Here is a 23,588-nt window from a genome sequence, read left to right as displayed (position 1 = left end):
TAAATCCAGTTCTATACTCCGGAGTAGCTAGAATTACAGTGAACAGTAATTTTCGGAACAAATTGAACTAAAATACGTGTCGGACGTCGAAGACTATTTACAGGTCTAAACACCATAGAGAAGACATTCCAGTAGCTACGTCTCGAACCGTACGGCCACGGTTTGTCACGTGCAAATGTACAAAATTTGTTAGTCATACCTCGGTCTAAATGTTAATCCCGTAACATATATTTGACGTCAAGTTAATCTTGTATGACCAATGTATAAGGAATGTCTAAGCAAGAGCAACAGTTTCTTACAACTTAACAAGTTACGAAGAGATAAATACAAAAATAGATGGTTATCGAGGATTTTCATCTGCATTTTTCCTTACGAACTAAACTCTTATCGTTTCTCCAGGATTGAATATTTAGGAAATGTGGAAACTGTGAGAAGGAATCGTGGGAACGATCTAAGGTGCGTATAAAGAAAAGGAAATACGAGTGAGAAAATCGAGGAAAAGGACCAAAAGTATTGGAAGAAAAACAGACAAGGATTTAAGATGGTTGGCACCTCTTAATTTATAACCCAAAGTTTATCGAATCTATAATACCTATACCCAAGCACAATGATGAGTTCTCTAAGTACCAGAGCCTCCTGTATCAAAATACTCTAGCATACGACTATTTACATGATACAGTTGTCACCAAGACATGAGATCCTTAGATATTTAACTGTCAATTCTCTTAGTTTCTATTCGAATAAATAAAGTCCAATATATTCAAAAACAAACACCAGTGTTTGCACCTCAATTTTAATAGTTTGCACTATATACCCAAAATTTATACAAATGCCTATAAAACAGTGTCCTATGACTTTCGAGCCTCCACTGTACTTCAGTTCCAAATGTGTCCAACCATTCAGAGTTTTCCACGCCACAGTATTCTCAATTCGTTCACTGATTAGAGACGGTGTATATCAGACAACAAATTCTGGAATTGAGTCTCGCGTGATCCCTTATTGTTCATTTTGTACCGAACACCAAAGTGCCCTCGTAGGGCGAAGCAATTTTTTAACCCAACCCTTTCCATTCACTGTACGCACTCGGTGGACGAGGTTAACGCGAAATGGAGCCGACGGAAATAGAGGAAGCACTTCCGCTGACCAGGAGAAAAATCTTCGAGAGCGAGAAGAAACCGAGGCCCACTACAGCTCCTTACCTGATTGCATTCGCGTCCCTACGAGTTCTTGTCGCAGACCAGACACAATCGGAGAGACAATATGTACACGTACGATCGTGTGTAGACGCCTCTGTCCCCCGTATAGCCCCATTTCCACCGTGGAACACGGTATTCCGTATCAACGATGGGACTATCCTCAAGATTGGCGAGTATCTTGTCGCGTCGACGGACACGAAAAGAAAGCAAATGGCCGAGTATGAGTGCCTAGACCGAGCAGGAGTTCAGGCCGTGGTGCAGGGGTGGTTATCGCGCAAAAAATGTCCTCCTGTCCTCGCACGACACGTATCCGTCTAGTATTTTACGAGGAGATCGTGCGCGCCTTTTATATCGGTTTACTTACAAGCCCCTCTTTTCGATGTCATTTGCTGGCGCTGCTCTTCCTCTGTTAACGGACATGCGCACTGCCGTCCGCTTTTATAACACGGACACCGATCGTTTCGATAATTTATGGAATAATCATTTCTACCGGCACTTTATGACGTAGCTTTACGACCTGGATAATAATCCCAAACCGTGTTTAGGTATTACAACACACGGGCTTGTTACGCGATTTTAAAGATCATCGGAACGTTGCAATCGTTACGCCGAGTTATTCAAGTCACTTGTCTCTAGACGGAAGAATCACCGAACCTAACCAATCGCAGAACATACAGACTACGAATGTGTACGGATGATACTACACGAGTGTCATTAGACATTGTGAATATCGTACACGAAAATCGTTGGGTCGAGTAAAACAAATAAATACAAAATTAGTCACGTTTACATAATTTCAAAATGATACGTAAAATGCGTGGAAGGTGCACGTTAGGATCAAGAAGAGTACTCTGTATCAGTGTTTCGGATAAACCCTCGAGTTTAAGGAGCACGAGGAGCTGTTTCCCTCGAAATGCGGTCGTTAGATTTATTCTTCGATTCAATTGTAATTTATTTTTCTCCACACTTGTTAGCCTCTTCCTCCTAGATTCTCCACTCGTGTCGCTGTCCCTACACACGAATGCTTCGTACTGTGTCGTTAATTTTATTAGGTCTTATCGAGTCCAGTGGAGGTCTGCGCCAAATACTTGGAGTCCCCAATTTTAAAGTCTGAACACTCTCCCCTTGGAGTGACCTTTATTTTCCCACCCTCGGATATTCCTTCTTTTCGTGCCTGCGCGGTCATTTTTAGCTTTTCCTCATTTCTCACCTAGCTTCTTCGTTTCGTCCTCTCTCCCTTTTTCTTCCTAGCGAGGTTCACGCTTCCTTCCTCTTCCTCTTCCGCCTCTTATTCCAACTCGGTAGCCGAAAGTCGCTCCCAGGCGTCTCACTCGTGCCTCCATCCGTTTCCTTACACCCGCCGGCATTTTATTACCAGCTCCATTACCCCGCGAACAGCCCCACGCTTTTTCACCTTTGAAGATTCGCACGATTTCACCCAGACCCAAGTTGCACCGGTGTGCGATATTTTACTGGCTGTTTACGATGGGACATAATTATTACCCGTGTTCCAGTAATGTTTTACCTTTCTGAATAGGTAACAGTGTCTATTTAATCGGGATTCTGCTTAGCATTTCGCTTGTTTCACGCTGATTTTATACACCGTCTCGGTTACGTACACACTATGCCGATCCAATTATAATACCACGAGTAATTTCATTTAAAATGTATTTTACAATTTATCTCATCAAGAGGACACGTAGACACATTTACAACCGTGCGAGCAAGATGTTTTTCTTTCGTTGAAGATAACAAACCACAATTACGTATTCTACTTTTACGTAAACGAAGATGTTCGTTTTTAGATAGCTCTTCTTCTTCTTCTTCTTCTTTGTGTATAAAAGTGTTACAGAGAAGTGTTCGAAAGAAATGAATACTTTACACGATATTTCAAACGAATGATAAAGAAACGAATGGGAAAATTTTCTTGAATAAACTACGGTAAAAATGTGCACAGTCGACCGTATTCAATATCAGTTGATAATATCCCGAGAATGAAAATTATCTGTCACTTCAGGCTGTGCTTTTTATCGTCCCGAATAAACCTCGAGTGTGTTCTTTTAAAAAAATGTCTAGTGTCTCGTAAAGTATTCATTTCTCGAATTGCTTCTTCTCGTGTTTTTACAGATAGAATGACGAGAGGGATCGATCCCGTCTAACAAAACCTGTACTTCCGTTTAAAAACAGAATGCACTTTACAGGTGCATCGTTGCATTTATGGAAAAAATCGCGGTTAAAGACCTCGAGATACTCTCCAACTTTTCCCTCGTTTTATTTGTTCTTATCTGCAACGAAACAGAATGTACGATGTGAAAATCTTCTTGCATTCGTTCTCGGTGGTGCACAAAATGATTATCCCGGACCTTCGTCCTCGTATTGCATTCGTTTTTTTCCCCTGTTCGCCTCGTTGGAATCCGCACGATATACGTAGCACACTCGAGGTTCGCAAGCTGTTGGCCAAAGTCGATACGAAACGAACGTAATTTCATCAAAAATTACTTCTACATACAGTTCAGCCTGCCACTAACGGCGTTACTCTCTATCTAGCTTTAATTCGCAATTTATTTTACCACCGTAATTACTACTGCTTGCTGAAATACACACGTGGAAAATAACACGTTTTCTTTTTTTCTTTTTTTTTTTTCTAATGAAACTTATCCGACGGAAACTTGATAAACTGGCGCACTTTCACTGTGTCCTATTAATTTTCCGTGTTGACTTTTCGCGAGAGTGCACGTGAATTTCTTATTGGAAACATTGAAAGACACGGATTTAAATTACTCATGCGCGAAGCTTGGTTAAAATATATATATATACACGTAAACGCGCTCGAAGAACAAAGTAGCAAGAAGGTGACCTTTTTGTTATATGTTTCTCCTTTATGTCGCGGACCTCTCGTTATAAATTCCATGCTAGGAACGTAATATTCTAGGATATTTTTTTTCCACTGGGTGTGCTTTATCTTGTGCAAATTTTCTCACGAATGTTCTTTGGTACGAAGAAAAAATAGAAAAATTCTGCGTACCGTATAATATACTAAATAATTTTTAGTTGACTATATTTTTAATATCTTCGATGCTTCTCGAGATAAGTCAGAGACTGTTTATACGTTAACATTGTAATAATACGAAGAGCGAGCGATTTATTAAACGTTTTACAATTTCAAGAACTGAACAATCTTTTTTACCATTCTTTATCTTTCATCGTTATTATTTGTCATTCTATGCTAGAATATACTATTATATACTATTTGAAATTGACCACGAAAAGAGCAGTGACAAATATATTATTTCTAGAACTAATTTTACACGAAACTCGACTACGAACCAATCGGATGAAATTTATACCGTTCCTCGTATTTCTTCGGCCAAACTTAATGCATTTGCCTCTCATAGTCGAACGTACTCTAAATTCAAAACTTGTGCACACGATGGAACGAGTTCTTTTAAAATTGAACAAGTACTCCCCGTTCGTCTATCACGTCTATCGCAGCAATTGACGAATAATTTGAGATTGTAGAGGGAAGCGACTATCCTATTCGTATACGGGATACCGGTGCAGACATGGAAATGGCGAACGATATGCTGGGAACCGACGAATAATTTGACGATTCGCGTGATCGCGCAAAAACCGACGTGGTTGGAGGATGCGAATAACGCGAAGGCACCGACATTACAGTCGATATGAGATTGTTGAATGTGCGCCAAGAATGGTAATTCTCGGGAGGTGCGCTAAGGGATAGCTCCGTTATGGAGCGAGACGATTAAGATGATACTGTTGTGACGAGGTGTCCCTGCAGACTAACTGCCTGTGATTTGTTCGAATTGCTCTTTAATGAGCTTTTTCTCGAGCTAACAGCTTTTCTCCGGAACGATTATTAGTATCTCAAAGTGTCTTCCTGTTTCCCGATTATTATGTTCTTACTTCGCTCTATTAATCTTTATTTTCCAAAATAATTGAAAAGGGAAAAAGTTAGCGAACGTGAACAGTATCTTCGTGAATAAAATTTCCTCTCGACCTGATCGAAAATTTCAAACAATTCTTTCGTACGTGGCTTCGTTTCGGAGAATATCGATTTTGAAAATTCCTCAGGCATGCGTGTATTCGGTTGAGGTACAGTTGGTAATATTACTTCGGATTATTATCTTTATGTTTGTTGCACGTCACGATATTGTATATGTTTTATAATACGTTTCTATATGTACGTGCAACTTTACTGAACGAAGACTGCTTCGAAATGGTGAAGTATTACAAAGTATGAACGAATAGTAGAGAAATCTAAACGAAACGGTTATTATATTAAAAAAAATTGAGTAACATGCTCATGGAAACAGTAATTAAACCCTTACTGCGATATGTCCTATTTTCATTCATCTTAGTTTCTTTTCCGAGATATTTTAGAAGTGGATCATTTTTTCTCGCGATTCAACGTGGCGCAGTTTCACCACTTCCGGAATTTTTCCTAAAGGCGTGTACGGTGCTTCGGTTCGATATGCGAAGAAAGTTTTAGTACTAGAAAGCAAGTCCAGTGTCCAGGACTCGGCGCGCGTGCTGCTCCTAAACCTACGGTCCTTCCGGTTCAACTTTTCGTCAAGGGGTACTGTCCTTGTGGCGCCAGATTTATGGCACACTATGCGTTGCTAGTAAGTTCGCAATAGGTTTTCTCATTGTATCATAAATCTGGTCAATTGCTCAAAGTCCTAACACCCTCCTTCTATACATCATTCACTATAACGCTACCTTTCCCACTAGTTTCGTCACACACTAATCCCGCAAGTTCTCGCTCCACCCTTTGATCTAACACAACAATTGGCTCGAGGAAACGTTCGACTTAACTGCACATAGAAGCTTCATGAACCAAAGCTGCGAACCTTAATCCCATTGTTTTAGACATCTTGCGTTTAGTATCGAAGGTGTTACACAACTTACCGTTTTACCAATTAATTATTGTGTATTATGGACATTTGTTTCGAATTTAAAACGGTAAAGGTCCAAAGATTAGATGCAGTGGAAAAAAATCTAAAAAAATAGAATCTAAGAGAATCTAAAAAAATAGAATCTAAGAAAATCTAAAAAAATAGAATCTAAGAGAATCTAAGAAAATCTAAAAAATAGACTATAGATAGTTTTAATAAAATGTCCATTGGCAAGTCGAGGATGAAACATAATCTATACTTTACTATACTATACTATACAGTAATTTTTGAAATGCTTCGCAATTGTAACTTCAGTAGGAGTAATTAACGATTGCTTTAATTATGATTAATTCAATAGTCAATTGTTACACAAATAACAGAATAATTAATTATTGTCCATCTATGAAAGTAGATTTACGTTAAGTCTGGACTTCGTTCCATCAACAGAAATTAAAATTTCGTTCGGACGATTAATCTTTGAAAAATTACTAAAACGTGAAAAAGAAGGAATGAAAGAGCGAACCAAATGAAGCACACGTTTCAAAGGAAGATTAATAAAAGATTTCGGAAGAAAAAATTGGTAGAAGGAAAGTGCGAATCGTATTTGAACTTTAATTTCAGGAGAAACATCAATCAGAAGCTGATGTTAGAAGAATGCTTTAAGTTTCCATTTAAGCTAATTCGTCTTTGAATTTTCACGAATACTCGTTTGTTGCCGTAGATATGAGATAGGAAACGGTAAAACAAAATGAGGATCTGTGAGCGGCAGAGTAAAAGGAGTACAAGGAGTATGAAATATCTCGGAGAATTCGTTGAAAGGCACAAATGGAAACCTCAGTCTGATACGGTGAAAAGTAACGACATTCTGCCAAGATGTACCTCGACAATGTGCCTCGTGTGTATACGTTCGATACCAGCGATAAAAGTCGAGCGGCAGTTCAAGTAGACTGTATATGGCAAGTCTTTCAAACTCAAATCGTGTTAGTGCACCAAGACGTGTCGCAACGATTAAAACAAAATGTTCATAACTTCGTACTTTCTCGACGATTTCAAATACATTTACTTCCTGAATGTACGATTTTTAAAACACTTTCCGATACTTACACCGACTACACTGAATTTTTATCGATCGAAAAGCTGATCACAATGCGATTCGCCTGTCTCGAGACATATTGAATCGACGAGCGAAATTCGAGAAACTTCTTGAGTTCTCTTTCGGAGGAGAATACTTGAAAATTGTTTAAATTCTCGACAGTCTCGAAAGACTCGAACACCCGGGAAAGCGTTATAAATTTTGAAGAACTGCAAGGGTCTCGAAAATCTTGAAAGTTTTTACGTCTCGAAAGTCTCGAAGAAATACGAAAGTAAATCACGAAAGTCTCGCAAGTCTTGAAAAGTCACGAAAGTCGTATACAAATCACTAATCGAAGGATCTTGAATCGTATGGTGAATAATCCGTCCCAACAATATCGAAACATTAAAAATTTTTCATACTTTCAAAAATCTTTTAAGATTTTTTTTTACTTACGTTTAAACATTAGAAGGGTGAGAGATGAATCGAAGCGATAGATAAAAAATTAAAGAAACAAGATGTTTATCGAAAATTTCTCTCGCCGTTTATTAACAAAAGTAGAATATACACAGAGTGTTCCATTTAAGTCGACGCAACGAAATAACTCGTAGATTTTTCATTTTAATTGTCTACGAGATATTTCGTTGCGTTAACTCGAATGGGCACTTGGTACGAATAATGTACGTTATTACTCGTAACTGAATATATCGTTACCGCGTTGAAAAATAACAAAAATTTCTCCGCACTTGTCCAACGACGAACGTTATTCCTGTTAACGAAACCGATGAAATTTTGTTCCAGATTCTCAACTATTACCTACCCGGTCGTTCTCAAGTCGTGTTTAAATTCGGTCGAATGCTTTCATTGAATGGATCCCACAAGTTTTTGCGCCCCGCGCTTGAAATTACGTAGAATATTCGAGACGATGAACTGTCGAGAAAATCAAGGGAAGTCACGGGGGAACTAACCAATTAGTCCCTTTAGGAGCAAGGTTCCATTAATATCAGTAAGTAAGGTTAAGCCACAAAACCACGATCAGTGACCCACGACTAAATCTGTCGTTGAGGGTGCTCAAATAGATCTGGACTGCAGTTTATGCATTATAGAGTTTGAAGCGTGCTTCACAATATATAATTACGATGTAATTACCCTCTTTATTACGTTCAAAGGTACGACCCCGCGGAATTTCGAACAAAAGGAATGCTTTGTTACGCCCCGCGCAAATTGTGGGTGGTGGGTCTCTTATTCGAACATTCCCGATAATTGTGAAAAATAATTACTATCGTCGACCCGCTCGCGCCGTTCCCGCGCAGTTAATCAAAAGACGACAACAGGAAATAGTCGGGTTTTTCAAGTTTTTTTTCGGGATCCACACTTCGCGAACGCGCTCGCGTAATTTCGCGCGACTTTTTCGCCGCTGGTCGATTCCGATAACTGGTTACCAGTATATCTTGCTGTAGCGCGGGAATGTAGTACACGGCCGTAAAATCTGAAAACTGTCCCGCTAAAATGTTTGCGCGAGCATTATGCGTCGTAGTTTTGCGTCCTCTTCCGTTTTATTGCGTTAAAGCATTTATAACCCGAGTAACGTATTTAGAATTTTATCGTAAAACGAAGTTCCGGGGGACCGAGAAAAAAGTTATAAATTACACGCAATCCGTAAACGATCCTACCCACCGTGGAAAATCCACCTTGTAATACGGCCGGCTGATTTTTCCACGACGAAATTACAAATGGGTTGTTTCTATCGCAAAGGAGTGAATTTTTCGGTGACGATGAACCAACCGGAAAGCGGAGACCGCTTTATTAACAGTTAACGAGGCGGAAACCGAGGCAACGTTTCTTACACGGCTCGTCCTCGACCATTTGAAATATAACTCGTTGGAGAGATCGAGTTTCGATCCCGAGTCTAGGTCAAACGATTGTTTTCGAAAAGAAATTTTCAAATTCTGCTTTCCGTTCTACGGATTCGGAAATATATGTCCATAGTTCAGGGGGTGGATCTACATACTCGGTCGGGTAAAAAATTTCCTATATTTTTTGAAGTTATCTCCTATGAACTTATGTCCTATGATTCTGTAAAGTTATGTTTTCTGAGACTATCTTCCATAAAGCTACGAAGCTATATTCTGCAAAGCTATGTTCTGTGAAACTATGTTCTGTGAAGCTATGCTCTTTGGAGTCTCAAAAAAAGAAAGATCAGAGTGTAACACCGTACAGTAAAATTTAAATAGCATCGTACAATTTTTACTTATTGTTAACTGCAGACCTTTGATGATCGATTAAACTGTTCGATACGATTCTTCATTTCTTCCAGAGGTCATTTTCTCAGCTTCGTATAGTACGTTGTTGATTTCCATTGAGCTCGAAATAAAAACAAAGGGAATACTTGAGTATCCATAACTCTAAAACTATGGTATACACAACGTACGTTCATAGGACATTTTTTGCCTAATCTAACGTGTAAATTCACCCCTCGAAGTATGTACACGTATTTCTGAATCACCCCGTATACCGAAGCGTTTGCTAATTTTTATACGCGATAAATTCGATCGAATCGACCTGTTAAAAAGGATCGAAAATGACGCCGCAAACAGAAGATAACGATACCCAGTATCGGTCGTTCCTAAACGTCTATTGTATGCACACGAAACTTCGATGGAACGGTAACATAATATCGCTCCATTATCGCGGTACGAGTGTCGATAACCATTTTTACGTACAATTATCACGGAATTTCTTGGTTAACGGCCAAAGTTAGTTATCGTGAAACAAATTGAACGAACAGGATTATCCGTTTCGTGAACGTCGGATACTGATCGATCGTCCAATTATTCTGTATCGCGGCCGGTGTTCCGCGTAATGTAAAAATTAAATCAATTACTCCCGTATATCAGCGTCATCCCTTTAATAAACATCATTAACGCGGTCGTATTTCGCAATTTGTACATTGAAATGTAACCGCGTGAAAGAAGAAAGAAAAAGGATTGGTTTCGAACGTGGAACATAATCTTCCTCTGACAAATGTTCGTTTTCGAAACTATTTACACGATTTACAAATTAACGAACACCCGAGACACCGTACGAGATTCGAAACCATTCGCGAGAGCTTATTTCGTCTTTTCGACTTACGCAGTCGCTCAAAACCGCGTACCTCTCTTCACCGTAAATTACAACGATCGAGTATCGACGTTGCGCCCCGAAATATTTAAATATTTCCCTCGCATCCCCCGTTCCGTTTCATTGATATTTCCCCGAGCGTAATATATTTCAACATCGCGCTTTCAGTTTCTCCGAGGCCCCTCCACGAAGGGAGGGCAGGTCTAGAAGGAAGACGACGGGGCTCCAATAGGGGGTAAATCAGTTATCGCGAAACGGACTCGGTAAAAAGGCATAATAGCGCGTTAAAATCAGTTGGTGTCTTTTTGCTCGGGCGTCCGCGCTCCTCGAAGTGGCGGGCTTTAAGGCACGAAATCGATTTCTCGACGGCTCTTGTGGAAACCACGTTGAATATACATGTTCACCACCACCGACCGATCGACCTCATCCGCATTCTAATCAGCTCTTACTTCACACGGCCAGAAACAGCTTGCTGAACTTTAAATCGTTATCCTGGTCGACCACGGAAATGCCGTGGCTGGTTTGGCAACGACGACCGAGTCGACCGAACCCACCCCCACCGCCGCCCTGAAACTCGATCGCGAATGCTTTTGATGCCGGCCGATAGTTACGAAAAAATATTTCCCGTCGACGTTCGCTCGGTGCATTTGCATAAACGAGAACTCGGGAAACACTGGGATTTGTCGAAACGAACGCGTAGCCGCGAATATCCCCTCTCCTCTCCCCCTAAACCGGTACCACCGTCCTCTTATTGTCACGATGGCACGAAGTTCCACGCGAATCATTAAATCGTGATATTTATACGCGTACGAGATCGAGACAGACGTTATCGGCAATGAGCGAAGAACCACGTAGAAACGAATCGCGGGTGGAAAAATAACGCGGGAAAGGCGAATGGAAACGATACGCGAACTTCGAGAAGGAATTATCGAACGCTACTCGTTTCACGGCCTTTCGATCGAACGACACGGCTTCGCTTTTCGCGTTCTTTTATCACTGCCGATTACCGTGCGGCTTGATATTTTAAACAGGTTTGCGAATTCGTGGAATAAGGAACGCAGGGATGATAATTCGTGCTACATTAAACTATTCGAGGTTTTTGTGTACGTTGGGTTTGTTACCAGAGTAGGTTTTTTAATGCTGGTTATTTAATTACAGAAAGAATGAATATTGTGAACGATCGATCGATTTCTGACGGTTTTGATTAAATTGTTGTAGCGAATCGTAAGGAAGATGCAGTTGAGAGCATTTGAAATTTAATAGTATGTTTCTATTGCGATACGTGTCGTGTTATATGAAAAATTATATGAAAAATTTATTCATTATTATTATTTCATTTATATGAAAAATTGTACGTTTCCCGCGAAACAGTTGTTTATCATCTGAAACGTGTTGGTTACATTTGGAGGAATTTTTAAGACTAAATGTGAAGTATTGCAATGATTGTTAAAATACACGTGTATGTAGTAATCGTTTAAGTAAATTATTAAGTAATATTGAAATAAATGTAGATGTACTTACGTATGCGCCTCGATGTTTACATATTAATTGGGGTAGAATATTTGTTTTATTTATTTAACATCTTTATTGTACAAAATAGTGCTCCGTATGAAAATAAAATATTTATTTTCCGCAGGAAATGAAATGTACGAAAGTAGAGTAGACCGACGAGGCAAAATGCGACCAAATGGTTATTTCTAAACGTGACTTTGAATATAATTGAAATAATTATCTATGAACTGTAATTAAAATTTGACGAGACTATATAAGCGGAAATATAAAAGTTTCCTTAATAAAAAAACATTGAAAGTTGTATCGATAACGATGCGTAATAAAACATTCGAAATAGTATAATTATTTGCTGATTTATAGCGATAAATTTCATTACAAATAATTCGAACAAATTTTGAATATTTTCTACTGAAAGATTTACTTTCCTTGATAAAATAATTCATTTTCTCTTTATTATGTCACCCGATCGACGATGTTATACAGACGAACGATGTTGAAACGAATAGATAACAAGATTTTACATCCAATACTTCGTTGTAATGACATTTTGCTTCGTCGTTCACTCTGTCCTTATTTGGAATTTGTTACTTTGATCATCGTTTAAATACTGATATATAATACTCTGATATTCAAATTGTCTTTCAAATATATTTCGTCGATGTAAATGCTTAGTAATTACTGTCCACTTACCTAAACTTTAACCGGCATCGTGTATTTCCCGCAAAAATGAAACTGCCATCTCCTGATCTTGTAGAATTGGAATTGTTGCATAACCATCAAACAGGAGCATGATTTTTCAAGTACTGCAATCGTTCCACGAAGCATAACACGCACAATGTATTCGTTCGTGTCGTTGAGATCAACGTTTTAAGAAAATGAGTAAATTCACTGGAAAGTTTGCAAGAATTTTATCAAAAACTTTAAGAACAAGAATATAAATCTGAACCGTGCACATTTCTACACAACACGCGCGCCAAATGACACGATCGAATCGAATGTTCGGGAATGTTCGCAACTCGTCGTCTACACTCGCGCCCTCTAGTATGGCGCGTTTCTACGATATCGAACCCACATCGATCGCGCGCGTTCTTAAATCCTTCTTTTCAATGCATTCGATCGTTACGCCCTACGAGTACTTCGTGAAGCATACAAAATTTTAATTGGAAAGGAACATCGATCAAGGTAAATGTTCGTACGAATCTAAACCATTACGGATTAATAAAACTCATTGAAATAAATAAGTAGAATCGTGATACGTATAAGTTTGAAAAGCAATACGTACAATGCAAGGTTATGAAATTCGAACGTAATAGATTCAGAGACATTTACATTCCTTCTACACTTGTAAATAGTTTAAAAATTAATTGCAATTCAAATTTATCTTGCACAAAATGAATCACTCGTAGAATCTCTTGACCAGAGTATTTAAGTTTGCCATCTACTGGCAAAACTTTTAAGTTATCGAAACTTACGTTCAAATTCAAATAGGAAGTAATTAAAATTTCCAATTTCTTCGTCCTTGTGAATTATCTCGTATACTTCTTCGTTTTATGTATTATTCATTCCTAAATACTTTATATTACATTGTATACTACTTTTGCTCGTTAAAGATACCTTATTAATATTATTATTCATGAAAAATTCATATAAAACACGGTGTCACAGGAAAAGTCTTAATAGTGGCCATCCACTGGTTAGTATTTAAAGCTGTCGAATTCAAATAGAAAATAATTAAAGTTTTCAATTTCTTCGTCCTTGTGAATTATCTCGTATATTTCTTCGTTTTATGTATTATTCATTCCTAGATACTTTATATTTCATTGTACACTACTCTTGCTCGTTAAAGATAGCTTATTAATATTATTATTCATGAAAAATTCATACAAAACGGTGTCACAGAAAAAGTCTTAATAGTGGCCATCCACTGACTAGTATTTAAAGCTGTCAAAAACCAACTCTCGAATTCAAATAGAAAATAATTAAAGCTTTCAATTTCTTCGTCCTTATGAGTCAATAGTCTCGTGTTTCTTCGAATGACTTCCATAAACCGTTAAATTTTTTACCTGTAAAGTACATTTTGAGTTCAGTGAGCCTGTCCTAGTTAGGTTTCTTTCCCTCGAGCCGTGTCGCCTCTAGCGCAACATCCGACCGCAAAGGGTTTAACTCTGTTTACAGTTTATCTGCGAACCGTGAATGCAGTCTCAGTTGCAACGTCTTAGACACTCGGACTAGCTTTGCGCGTTGTTCGCGGGTACAATAACGTATGCCCCTGCCAACGTTAACACCAAGTGAGGAACGTCACCATCGTCACCTCGTAACGACGAATCGGTGTTTAAATTTAAACGGGTGCAAAGTAATATTCCTCTGCCACGGTCACCGATAATGTTTTCAAACTTGGCAAGTTCGGCCAACGATTGAGTAATCATCTTCCTGGCGGGCAATAGAACCGGGATCGTTAATTCGACGGACTTTGATGAGTCTCTATGAAATTAGGAGCAGCTTTGAGAGCTAAGAGTAATTTCGACCAGTTGGAACTCTCTGCTGATGGAGACCGGTTCCGTTGGAATCTGAAACTATCCGAAATCAACTGCAACTGCAACGAGATGCTGGGTCGAAGTCCTCCAAGTGCTGAAAGGACAACGAGACCGTGTCGTTAACACGACGATGCTGTAGCTAGTTGTCTAGTGGAAACGCACAGCTATCCAAACAACGGAAATGGACTGCAAGGTATTATTATTGTTACCGGAATTGTCACAACGTTACGCGTACCATTATAGCGAGTCATCGTAATTGCCGCGAAAGACATTGTCTCCGTACCTGGACGCCACGTTCAACGTACGTTAAAATATTTTCAAATTTTATCCCATCGCGATAAAAATATTGCATTTTTGTATCGGCATCGATTGACGATTTTGTAAAGAAACCAATAAATGACATATTTTTGTTCAGGTGATCGATATTTATACAGGGATCCGGACGTATTTTTAAAGGATCGAAATTGGAGGATTGTGAACTTGGACGGAGTAATTATTTCGTAAAAATTCCACGCTCTTTGAAAAATATCGGTCATACTTCCTTGTGTTTTTTTATCATAGTTATCGTAGCTACGTGTCGATTGCTCGCTAATCGCGACCATTCGTCGTTAGGTTCTCTCGACTCTGATTAACGGAAGATTACGTTACTTCTATTCGACGGAATCCTCGAGTAATATTCATCGAACCGCAAATAGAAAGCAAACTATTTTTATTTCACGGGAATTACAGTTGCGTGAACATTTCGAAGAAACTGTCACAGTCATGAGTGACACAGCTTCTACGGGGACGATTGCCGTTCACGTTAAACTCGACGTAGTGACTCGTCTCCTGTCGCCTTATTGTGGCAATTATGCGTCTTATAAAACTCGGTATTTTTGTTCTCGGGGGAGTACGGTAAGAACGCGGAAAGTCACGTGCGCAATCGAGCTGAAAATGGAGTCCGATTGCGAGACAGAAACGGAACAGGAAAGAAAATAACGAGGATGAAAGAAGATCCCACGAGCTGTTACAAAGCAGTTATAAAATTGCATCTTGATCGTAATGGGCAAGGGAATAGCTGTCCATAAAACGTTCTTTTTGACCCTTTAAAGTGGTTGCCACGCTTCGAATGTTTTAAAATTTTCTAACTCTCGAAAAATGATGAAACATTATTTAATACAGTGACAAAATCAGGTACGTAAAAAATTCACAAGTATTTGTTCCAATGGAACTGTACAAGTCGGGAAATTCGTCTCGTTGTATATCGAATAAATTTAGACAGCGAAGGAACAATTTGGTCACTTGAAAGCTGATTGAAGGGAATTTCTTGAAATTTAACTGGTCTTCTTGCGAACTGAAAATCCCTTCGATTTGGTACAAGTTGTCTCTTTATTCGATGATTTATACTAACAGTACGGGCGTAGTGTATAAAACGATTTCGATATAATTTAGAAAAAAGTTGGTAACCTACCCTATGTTACGGCCCCGTAGGGAAAAAGCGTACACAAATCCACTTTTATTGGCGCTTCTTCGAAAAGAATCCACTTAAAGAAAGGGGGATTTGTATTAGGAAACGAGAGAGTTCTCTATAAAGTCCCGCTTAATGAAACTTTAATCGAAAGAATCGAGCACATAAATGATGAAGTATGGCGACACGAAGGAGTCGAGCTTTCGGAAAGTAGTTTGCGATATCGTAAATCACCATCTCCCGTGCACGTATACGCGTACAAATAACGTAATGCATTCGCGTGCGTACCGCTCGGAAGCCGGATAATGTATTCAGAGAGATGTAACGGTATCGATGTCGAATCTTCCCCCGAAAAATAACTATGTCGTTGGTGCAGAGGCACGGAGAGAGAAAGGGGGACCATTTGGGGATAGAGGACGAAGTAGGAGGGGGGAATGAAATTACGTGGTAGGGAATTCGTACTTTTGGGGAGCCGCAAGCAAAAGGACAAGTGGGAATACCCAAGGAAGGAATAGAAATGGGAATTTAGTGCAATCGAAAGGATTCTTATTAGTAGTAGTTCTCAAGGAGGTAATCACTGCTGGAATCGAAAATTAGGAAAAATTAAATCGTTAAATGCACTCAACGCAACGTGTTCAAACCATTATCGGAATTAATATCGCAGAACTGTGTTTCAGCTGGAATAACGTTTTTTTTTTTATTCTTTATTTACTCGACGACTTTATTCGTTATAATTAGGAAAAGGAACAGAAGTTCGAGTACTGGGAAACGGGACAAAGTAAACAGGGTAAGGTCAAAGGGTTCGACAAATTTTGTAACCTTAACCGTGCACAACTTTTGTAGACATAGTTTGAAGAATTTGTCTAATTACTAAATGGTCCCAGGTTCTTTCAGATATTTAACTTCGTGAAATTACGTTCTCTTTGTATTTTACACCATCTGACTCTTTTCAAAGGTTCGACGAATCTGAATAAAAATATTTTTAATTCCAGCAGTCATGATCTTTCGATTCAATACATTCGTGCAAATTTGACAATACTTTCGTCGTATTCATAAACAAACGATAATCGGAATACCGTTAATCTTTGCGATATCAAACAATTGGCGAAATATTTCAACTAACACGTATTGATTCCCAGTTACATCGGTCCGTAAATGAAATTCACTCCAATCGTGAATCCAACGATATATTTAGTTTTCTGATGCCATTTAGATCGTGAATAAATGAAAAAATTGTAGCTGACGTGTAAAATTTTCAAGAAAATTGAGCAAGACTGCCGAGTCATGTCGGTCCGGTGCGTTGACGCGCCAAAGAATTTATATGGCCCATTAATGGGCCCCAAACCGCAATTCCAAAAATATTTAAACGACTTCGCAAAGATCAAAATCTGTTCTTAATATTCACCGACGCAAACAACCAACACTTTTAACAATTAGAAAGAACATTGATATTACATCTTATATTTCTCCTACCTTTATAAACAACGAATGCAATGAATTTAATTAGCCAATATTATACCACGTTTCTATACAACGTACCTCTAAAATTATCGATACAATTTTCAATATCGTTCGGATAATTTTCAGCCGCTGTTTCACCGTGCTCCGATGCTTGCCAAGGTACCCCTTACCGCCGAATGTTTATCCAACGGATTTGTACAACTCTCCTCCGTTACTTGAAGACCATCCGCATCCGTTGTATTAATATTATCCAACGTTCTAGTAATTTTTACCTCTCCATCGAATTCACTTGGATCACTCTACCGTGAAATTTGCCCAACGTCCGCGAAATATGGGCGAGCTGCAAAGTGACCTGACAATATTTCCAAAATAATCCAGTCTCCTGTATAAACGTACTTGGAAAAAGGACCGTCAGGATTCCCTCCTCCCCTCTCCCTTGGAAAAAATAAATAAATAAAAAAAGAAAATATTTAAAAAAGCGAGGAGGAACGAATGCAAAGGAAATGCAGCCCAGTTTGTTTTTTCCCGTGCAACGCGCCAACATGAAAAAAGGGGGAGAGGGAGAGGTTGGGCCGCCAGGAATACTTAACTGCATCCGTTGAATATTCCGAGACAGAGACGTCGACGGGCTGCACGTACGAGCGCACGAGCGCACGAGCGTACGCGCGCGCGCGCAACCTGCATCGATATAGGTGCACATAATATATCCGCGCATGCACATATATCCAATGGCCTCTTCGGAAAAGGGACAGCGCACGGCTGTTTAAATTACTAAACTTTAAACTTTCACTCACGTATGCAAACTAATGCAAACTGGAGGCTTGTGGAAGGAACTGCAAACAGCTCACTCGGGAGTCCCTACTACCATCCACACTCCCAGGACGGGTCTCTCGACACCCTCCAGCCTCTGGCACCCAGCTCGCTCTTGCTTCTCTCCTCCAGCCCCTTACCCCTCTTCAGCCATCCTACGCAGCTCCTCCGCGCTCCGTCCGAGTCCCCTCTATCTATATATCGGGTGTCCTAATTTTCCTGTCGACGGAGCAACCCCTCGATCCACCTCCCCCCGCAACCGTTGGCTCCGCTCTAGACCCGCGAATGTTTTCGCTTAACCAGATGAAGACCGAGTTAAGCACGTCATTAAGAGCGCGAAGTGGTATTCATTTCTATGCCCCCACGGGGGAAGTTAGGCGGCAGGTGAGTTCGGCATACCATCAGTAACCCCGAGGCTTTGTCGCGCGTAAACAATCTTCTTGACTTCCAGCCGCGGCCGTTACGTACGTCATTAAACGCCGTGAAAGGTCAACAATCCTTCAGTCATCGATTCACGTCTCTTTGGACGCGTCTCCTCCGTGATTTTCTATGATGGCGTCAGGTGGGGACGGTCTCTGAAACGGACAGTTGCGCTCCAGAGCTGAATCTGGAATGCGGGCGAGAAATGACGCCCTGACGCAGATCGTTGGTAATATTGTTCGATGGAGTTACAGTATCTCGGGTTGTCACTGACTGGTGATCGAACTGTGATAATCCGAGACACAGATAGGTGAGGTTTGACGGTTCGGATAACCTACTCTTGTATCTCTCGTCTTTTCGCTCCGATCTGCAGAAGCTCGTGTTCGATAGATAAACGCGTAACAATAGATGTGGTAACTATCGCGATTGTATACGTTTTACGATTGATCTTCCACTTTTGTTCGATTTTTCGATAGGTTCGATGATTCGACGATCTTTCGATACGAATATTTCTGGAATATTCCAATATTCGTGAATGTAAGCAACGGAGAATTTGATCCGAAGCGAATGTTAAATTTCATCGAAACGCACGTATTACTTTTACCGATGCCCGTGACTTGCCATTAGCAACAGTGAAGGTTAAAGACTGGAAGATAATAAAGTTGCCCGTTTCGTAAACTACGCGTCTCGACAAAACTTTAGCGGAAACTTCGTGATCCTCGGTTGCTTAAACATTATCAATAGCTTCCCTTCAAAATTTCGTGCCGCTCTAGCGAGCGCATTAATCTTTAACGACGTTCAGCTGCGTTACACCGTCGAATAAGTTCACCGCGCTCAATGTTAATAAAACTTTGTACCGTTCGCCGGTGTAGAGTAATTCACAATGTTTCGTCACCTTCGCTTTCACACGATCGGAACAACTTCCTCGGCAATTTGTAACGTGTTTACCGTTCCGAGTATTATGAGATTAGTATCAACCGAGCTACGAAGGTATTCCCGGGCGTTTCGCGACGTGGTTGGATTAACTTCGCAATATTAGCCAGGATTTACGATTCGATCGCGGCAAAACAATCTCTGATGGGTCGTAACGATCGGGGCTTGCATTTTCTTTCGGATGGTAATCCGCAAATTGAACTCGAATCCAAAGTTCCGCCGATGGTGGAGGGGAACATGACGGAACGCGTCTCGTAATTCCCATCCAACCGTGGAGACACCGTGCAGTGTCCCAGCACGCGAGAACAACGATAAGTCAGCGAAATTGTTTATGGATAATTTAGTGCGAGGCCATAAGTAATAATCGATGCCTGGCGAGTAACGCGGTCTGCAGTAGACGCTAATAAGGACGTACATACATGGATATACATATCTATGCATAATACATACGGTGTTGTGTAATGGATGCCAGTTGTAACTTGTACACGCGAGAGCTCGAACGTACTCGCTTGCCAGAAAGTGTGAGATTTATCCGGCGCTACTTGAAAATTAAACGGAACACCGACCCACCTTCTCCACCGACACTTACGTCTCCTTTCTTCGCAACTGGGGGAAAAAACAAAACGAGCCACCGTTCCCTGTCGCGAAGTTTGTACAGCCACTTGCTTAGCAAACGAACTTTGCCACGTTTAACTATACCGCGTTTGTGGTCCTATCAAACCCATCTGTCTCGGGAAATATTGTAACAATAACTCCCCGTCTATTCTCACAGCTTGCTACCAGAGCAAATAGAACATTACAGGGACGCGAGAATACACGAAACGTGGAATATCTTAGCAAGGTGCCAGAGGACAGGCGACTAAGAATATTTTCGAAGTTACAGCCACGCTGGTATCTTGCTAAGATTTTACAAGTCCCATCTATCCTGAGATTCTACCCTAATATGTTATATTCTAACGGAGTTTAGACGGTCAAACAACATTTTCGAGATTAATATCTCTTAGCGAGCCCCGTAATTTAGGATTACACGAAGGGAACCAGGAAGAAAGGAACGAGAACTTGTTACTGAGAATGAATTTATCGAAATACAACAGAGTTGTATATATATATTTATACAGAGTGTCTCGTTTAAAGTTTCACGCATAATTATATCTCGAGTTGTAAGTGGTTTCAAGAAGCTGGTCTCAAAAGCTTCAACTGTCAACTGTGACGTTTCGTACGTCACAATAGTTTCTTATCTTACGATCTTACGTTTATTCTTATATCTCGAGAAATTATTCAAAGTTCACAGTCGATTAGCGAACAATCCTTCGTCGTTAGTAATATCGATTACCGGGTTTTACAACGAGGAGATTACAGCGAATGGAGATCCGGAGAGAGATAGGTAGAACCAAAGTTTCGTCGATCTCCCCTGCGTGCATTACAAGTCAGATTGTTAACCAGAGAAGACGAAAGGAACCGAAGTTTCTAAGATCTCGTTTAATTCTGCCGAACAATTACGTTCTCAAATAAAATGAGACGAAATTAGGAAAGTCGTGACACGAAGCGTGGAGTTAACCCTAATCGATCCACTTTGCTCTTAGTGAGCTCGATCGAAGAGAGAGACGATCAACACCACCGAAACAAGTACCTCATTTCTCCCTGCATCATGTTACAAGCGTGGACATGACTTGGAACATCTAACAACAGGGATCCTGGCCTGATTTTGGCAACTTTCACAGACAGGTATGCGGAAATTTCTCGGTGAATAAATACTATGCAAGCTAAGTTTAAACCAGAAAGGAGATGGTTCAAGATTAACGGTTCGTCTTGTGCGTCTGCCCATTACCGATCATTTCTACTTACGTCGGTATTTGTATGACTGGAAGCTGGAAAAATGACTCCTGGATTAAGGAGAATGTAGAAAATATTGAATAATTTTACGACTCGTAATTTCTTCTAGAAACCACCTTGTCAGCCTCGTACAGTAAGCACCCTTCTACGATGGAATCGTTCTTCTCTAGAAGCTATATACAAGCAGGGGTGACTAAACTGATGTACGAGCGAGTGAACGAAAAGAAGCTACTTGTTCGACAATTGCTTGGATGACTACAGAGATTCGTACACTGGAGTCTTAAAACTAGCTTAGAGCGAGCTTAAAGTTAAAGATCCTACAACGAAAACGATGTCTTCTCGATGAACCTAGAACTAACCTCACGCATAAAATTAACTATACCGTAGTAGCTGTGGACAAAGGAGAATGCTTTGTGGAATGCTTAGTCGAGATCTTTGGAGTTTCTTGTTTACTGGTCAGATGCTTCGTCCAAAGAGAGCCTTACTACTCTCTTCGTTTATCAGACTCTATTCCTTTGAACGTATCCATTTGGAGTAACATTTAACGATTGGAAAAATATAATCAGTAACCGTTTCAATCCACGAGTAACGTAAGACGAAACATTCGAGTGAATCAGGGTGTTCGAAATCACCTCAGAGGTTCCAGAGAAAGCGAGGAGTTAAATAAATTTCAAGGACGATAAGAATCGAGTAACGAACGATACGTTATTTCTCTTCTTTTCAGATTTCATAAATTCGGAATTTTATTCCATGCGCGATACGAAGAGACGACATTTAATTGATTTCTTTCAGGCAGAAAGCTCGTGGTCAAGGACAATTCGAGTCGATTATCCATCGGAGGATTTGTATTCTTTTATCCAGGAAGGAAAAATTACTTCGAGTAATTGCTACGTCCAATCACGAAGATCGGAGATTGCGATTGAACAGTCAATATTATGTAGCTGTGCAGTCGATAACCTCCAGTCCAGTCACATATTACAAAAGAGAGGCAGGAACAATTGCACGATGTCGGCTGGGAAGCTTTTCCGGTCAGTGCAACACAGTTTGCCAGACAAAAAATGCGAAAACATTGAAGCGTGCACTTCAAAACCATATGCAGAATTTTTTCAACGGAAAACAACAGTCGTTTAAAAAAAGAGAGGACGCGACCACTGTAAAAATTGACGGGAGTCGTTGAAATAGAAAGTGATCACAGTTATTTAAAAGGAAATACCATTGTTGAAACGTTATTGTCTTTTCGATGCTCCCGAAGAACAAACAATTCTACAATGTTCAATATTATTGATTCGAAATATTTTCCAGCAGTTTTGGAAAATTTTTATTGTTCAAAGATACACCGTTGTCAAAAATGTATAAATGTATGTATATAAAAGAAAAAACGGTACAAAGAAAAGGTACAACTAAATATTTCAATTAATCTGATTTAATAAATTGGGATCTTACTTAATTCAGAAAAATTTAATCATTCTGACATTGCAAATGTTACTGGCAAAGCTAAAGAACTTTGAAAAAGGCTTAATGATCTCTCTAACTCGATAGAGAGTATTATACTCCTTCGTTCAGTTTGACAGTAAACACACTTGTTAGTGCAAGGAAATAACTAATAACTATAGAACTCAAGCTGAACTTCGGCTTTCGTACGAACAAGAGTACGCATTCAAAATTAATCATCTATTTTAGACGTTACCTGCCATTCGAGACCTACGAAAATAGCATAGAAATTAATTTCAGACCCAGCTATGCAGCTTGATTCGAGCTTCGAATAGAACCCCGCGTACTTCGCGATTCCCATGACACGCGACACGGATAGATTAATTGCATCAACATTAATAATAGGGGCGCAAACTATACATACGTATTACCAACTCAGTTTCGTTTCGCTGGCTGGTATTTTAATTATGTTAATGAATTTTCTCGTCTTCTGGAATCACGTAACGACGGCAGCGATACAAAGATTTTTTTAATCATCTATCAAGCAACGTCACCTCGAGTAATTGCCCTAAATAAATCATTATCTCAAATTAGACGACGATCGCTCACAACGGTATCGTATTACCGTTGAAGGAAATCGGAAATATTCCTCGCTCAGAATTAAAACATTTATGGATACAAAGCGATTCAATTTTGTTACCAGGAATAACGTGTATACGATGAAAACATTATACAAGTATATAAAAATCAACAATTTTTAATCCAAACTTTATACTTTTAACTCAATATTTTTAATTTGGCCAATTGGAGCAATTTCTGCAGGAGTTACACTCTTGGATTTGTATAAAGTATTATTCGTACTTGAATCTTGGTGGCTTAAAAAATAGTTTCGTTCTTTTTTGG

General features: G+C 39.7%; 1 protein-coding gene across 2 annotated transcripts in view; it reads right to left on the bottom strand.

Annotated features, from left to right (window-relative positions):
• LOC143149276 (uncharacterized) overlaps nt 1–12,712 on the bottom strand; it is a 443,848-nt gene extending 431,136 nt beyond the window's left edge. For both annotated transcript variants that reach the window (XM_076316493.1, XM_076316494.1), the window contains exon 1: nt 12,507–12,712. The gene's annotated coding sequence lies outside the window, so the exon portion shown is untranslated. The remainder of the gene's footprint in view (nt 1–12,506) is intronic.
• Nucleotides 12,713–23,588: the final 10,876 nt, after the last annotated feature.

Source organism: Ptiloglossa arizonensis, chromosome 7 (genome assembly GCF_051014685.1).
Source record: "Ptiloglossa arizonensis isolate GNS036 chromosome 7, iyPtiAriz1_principal, whole genome shotgun sequence".
Lineage (NCBI taxonomy): Eukaryota > Metazoa > Arthropoda > Insecta > Hymenoptera > Colletidae > Ptiloglossa > Ptiloglossa arizonensis.
The sequence above is the reverse complement of the archived record's forward strand: the minus strand, read 5'-3'. Positions and strand labels throughout refer to the sequence as shown.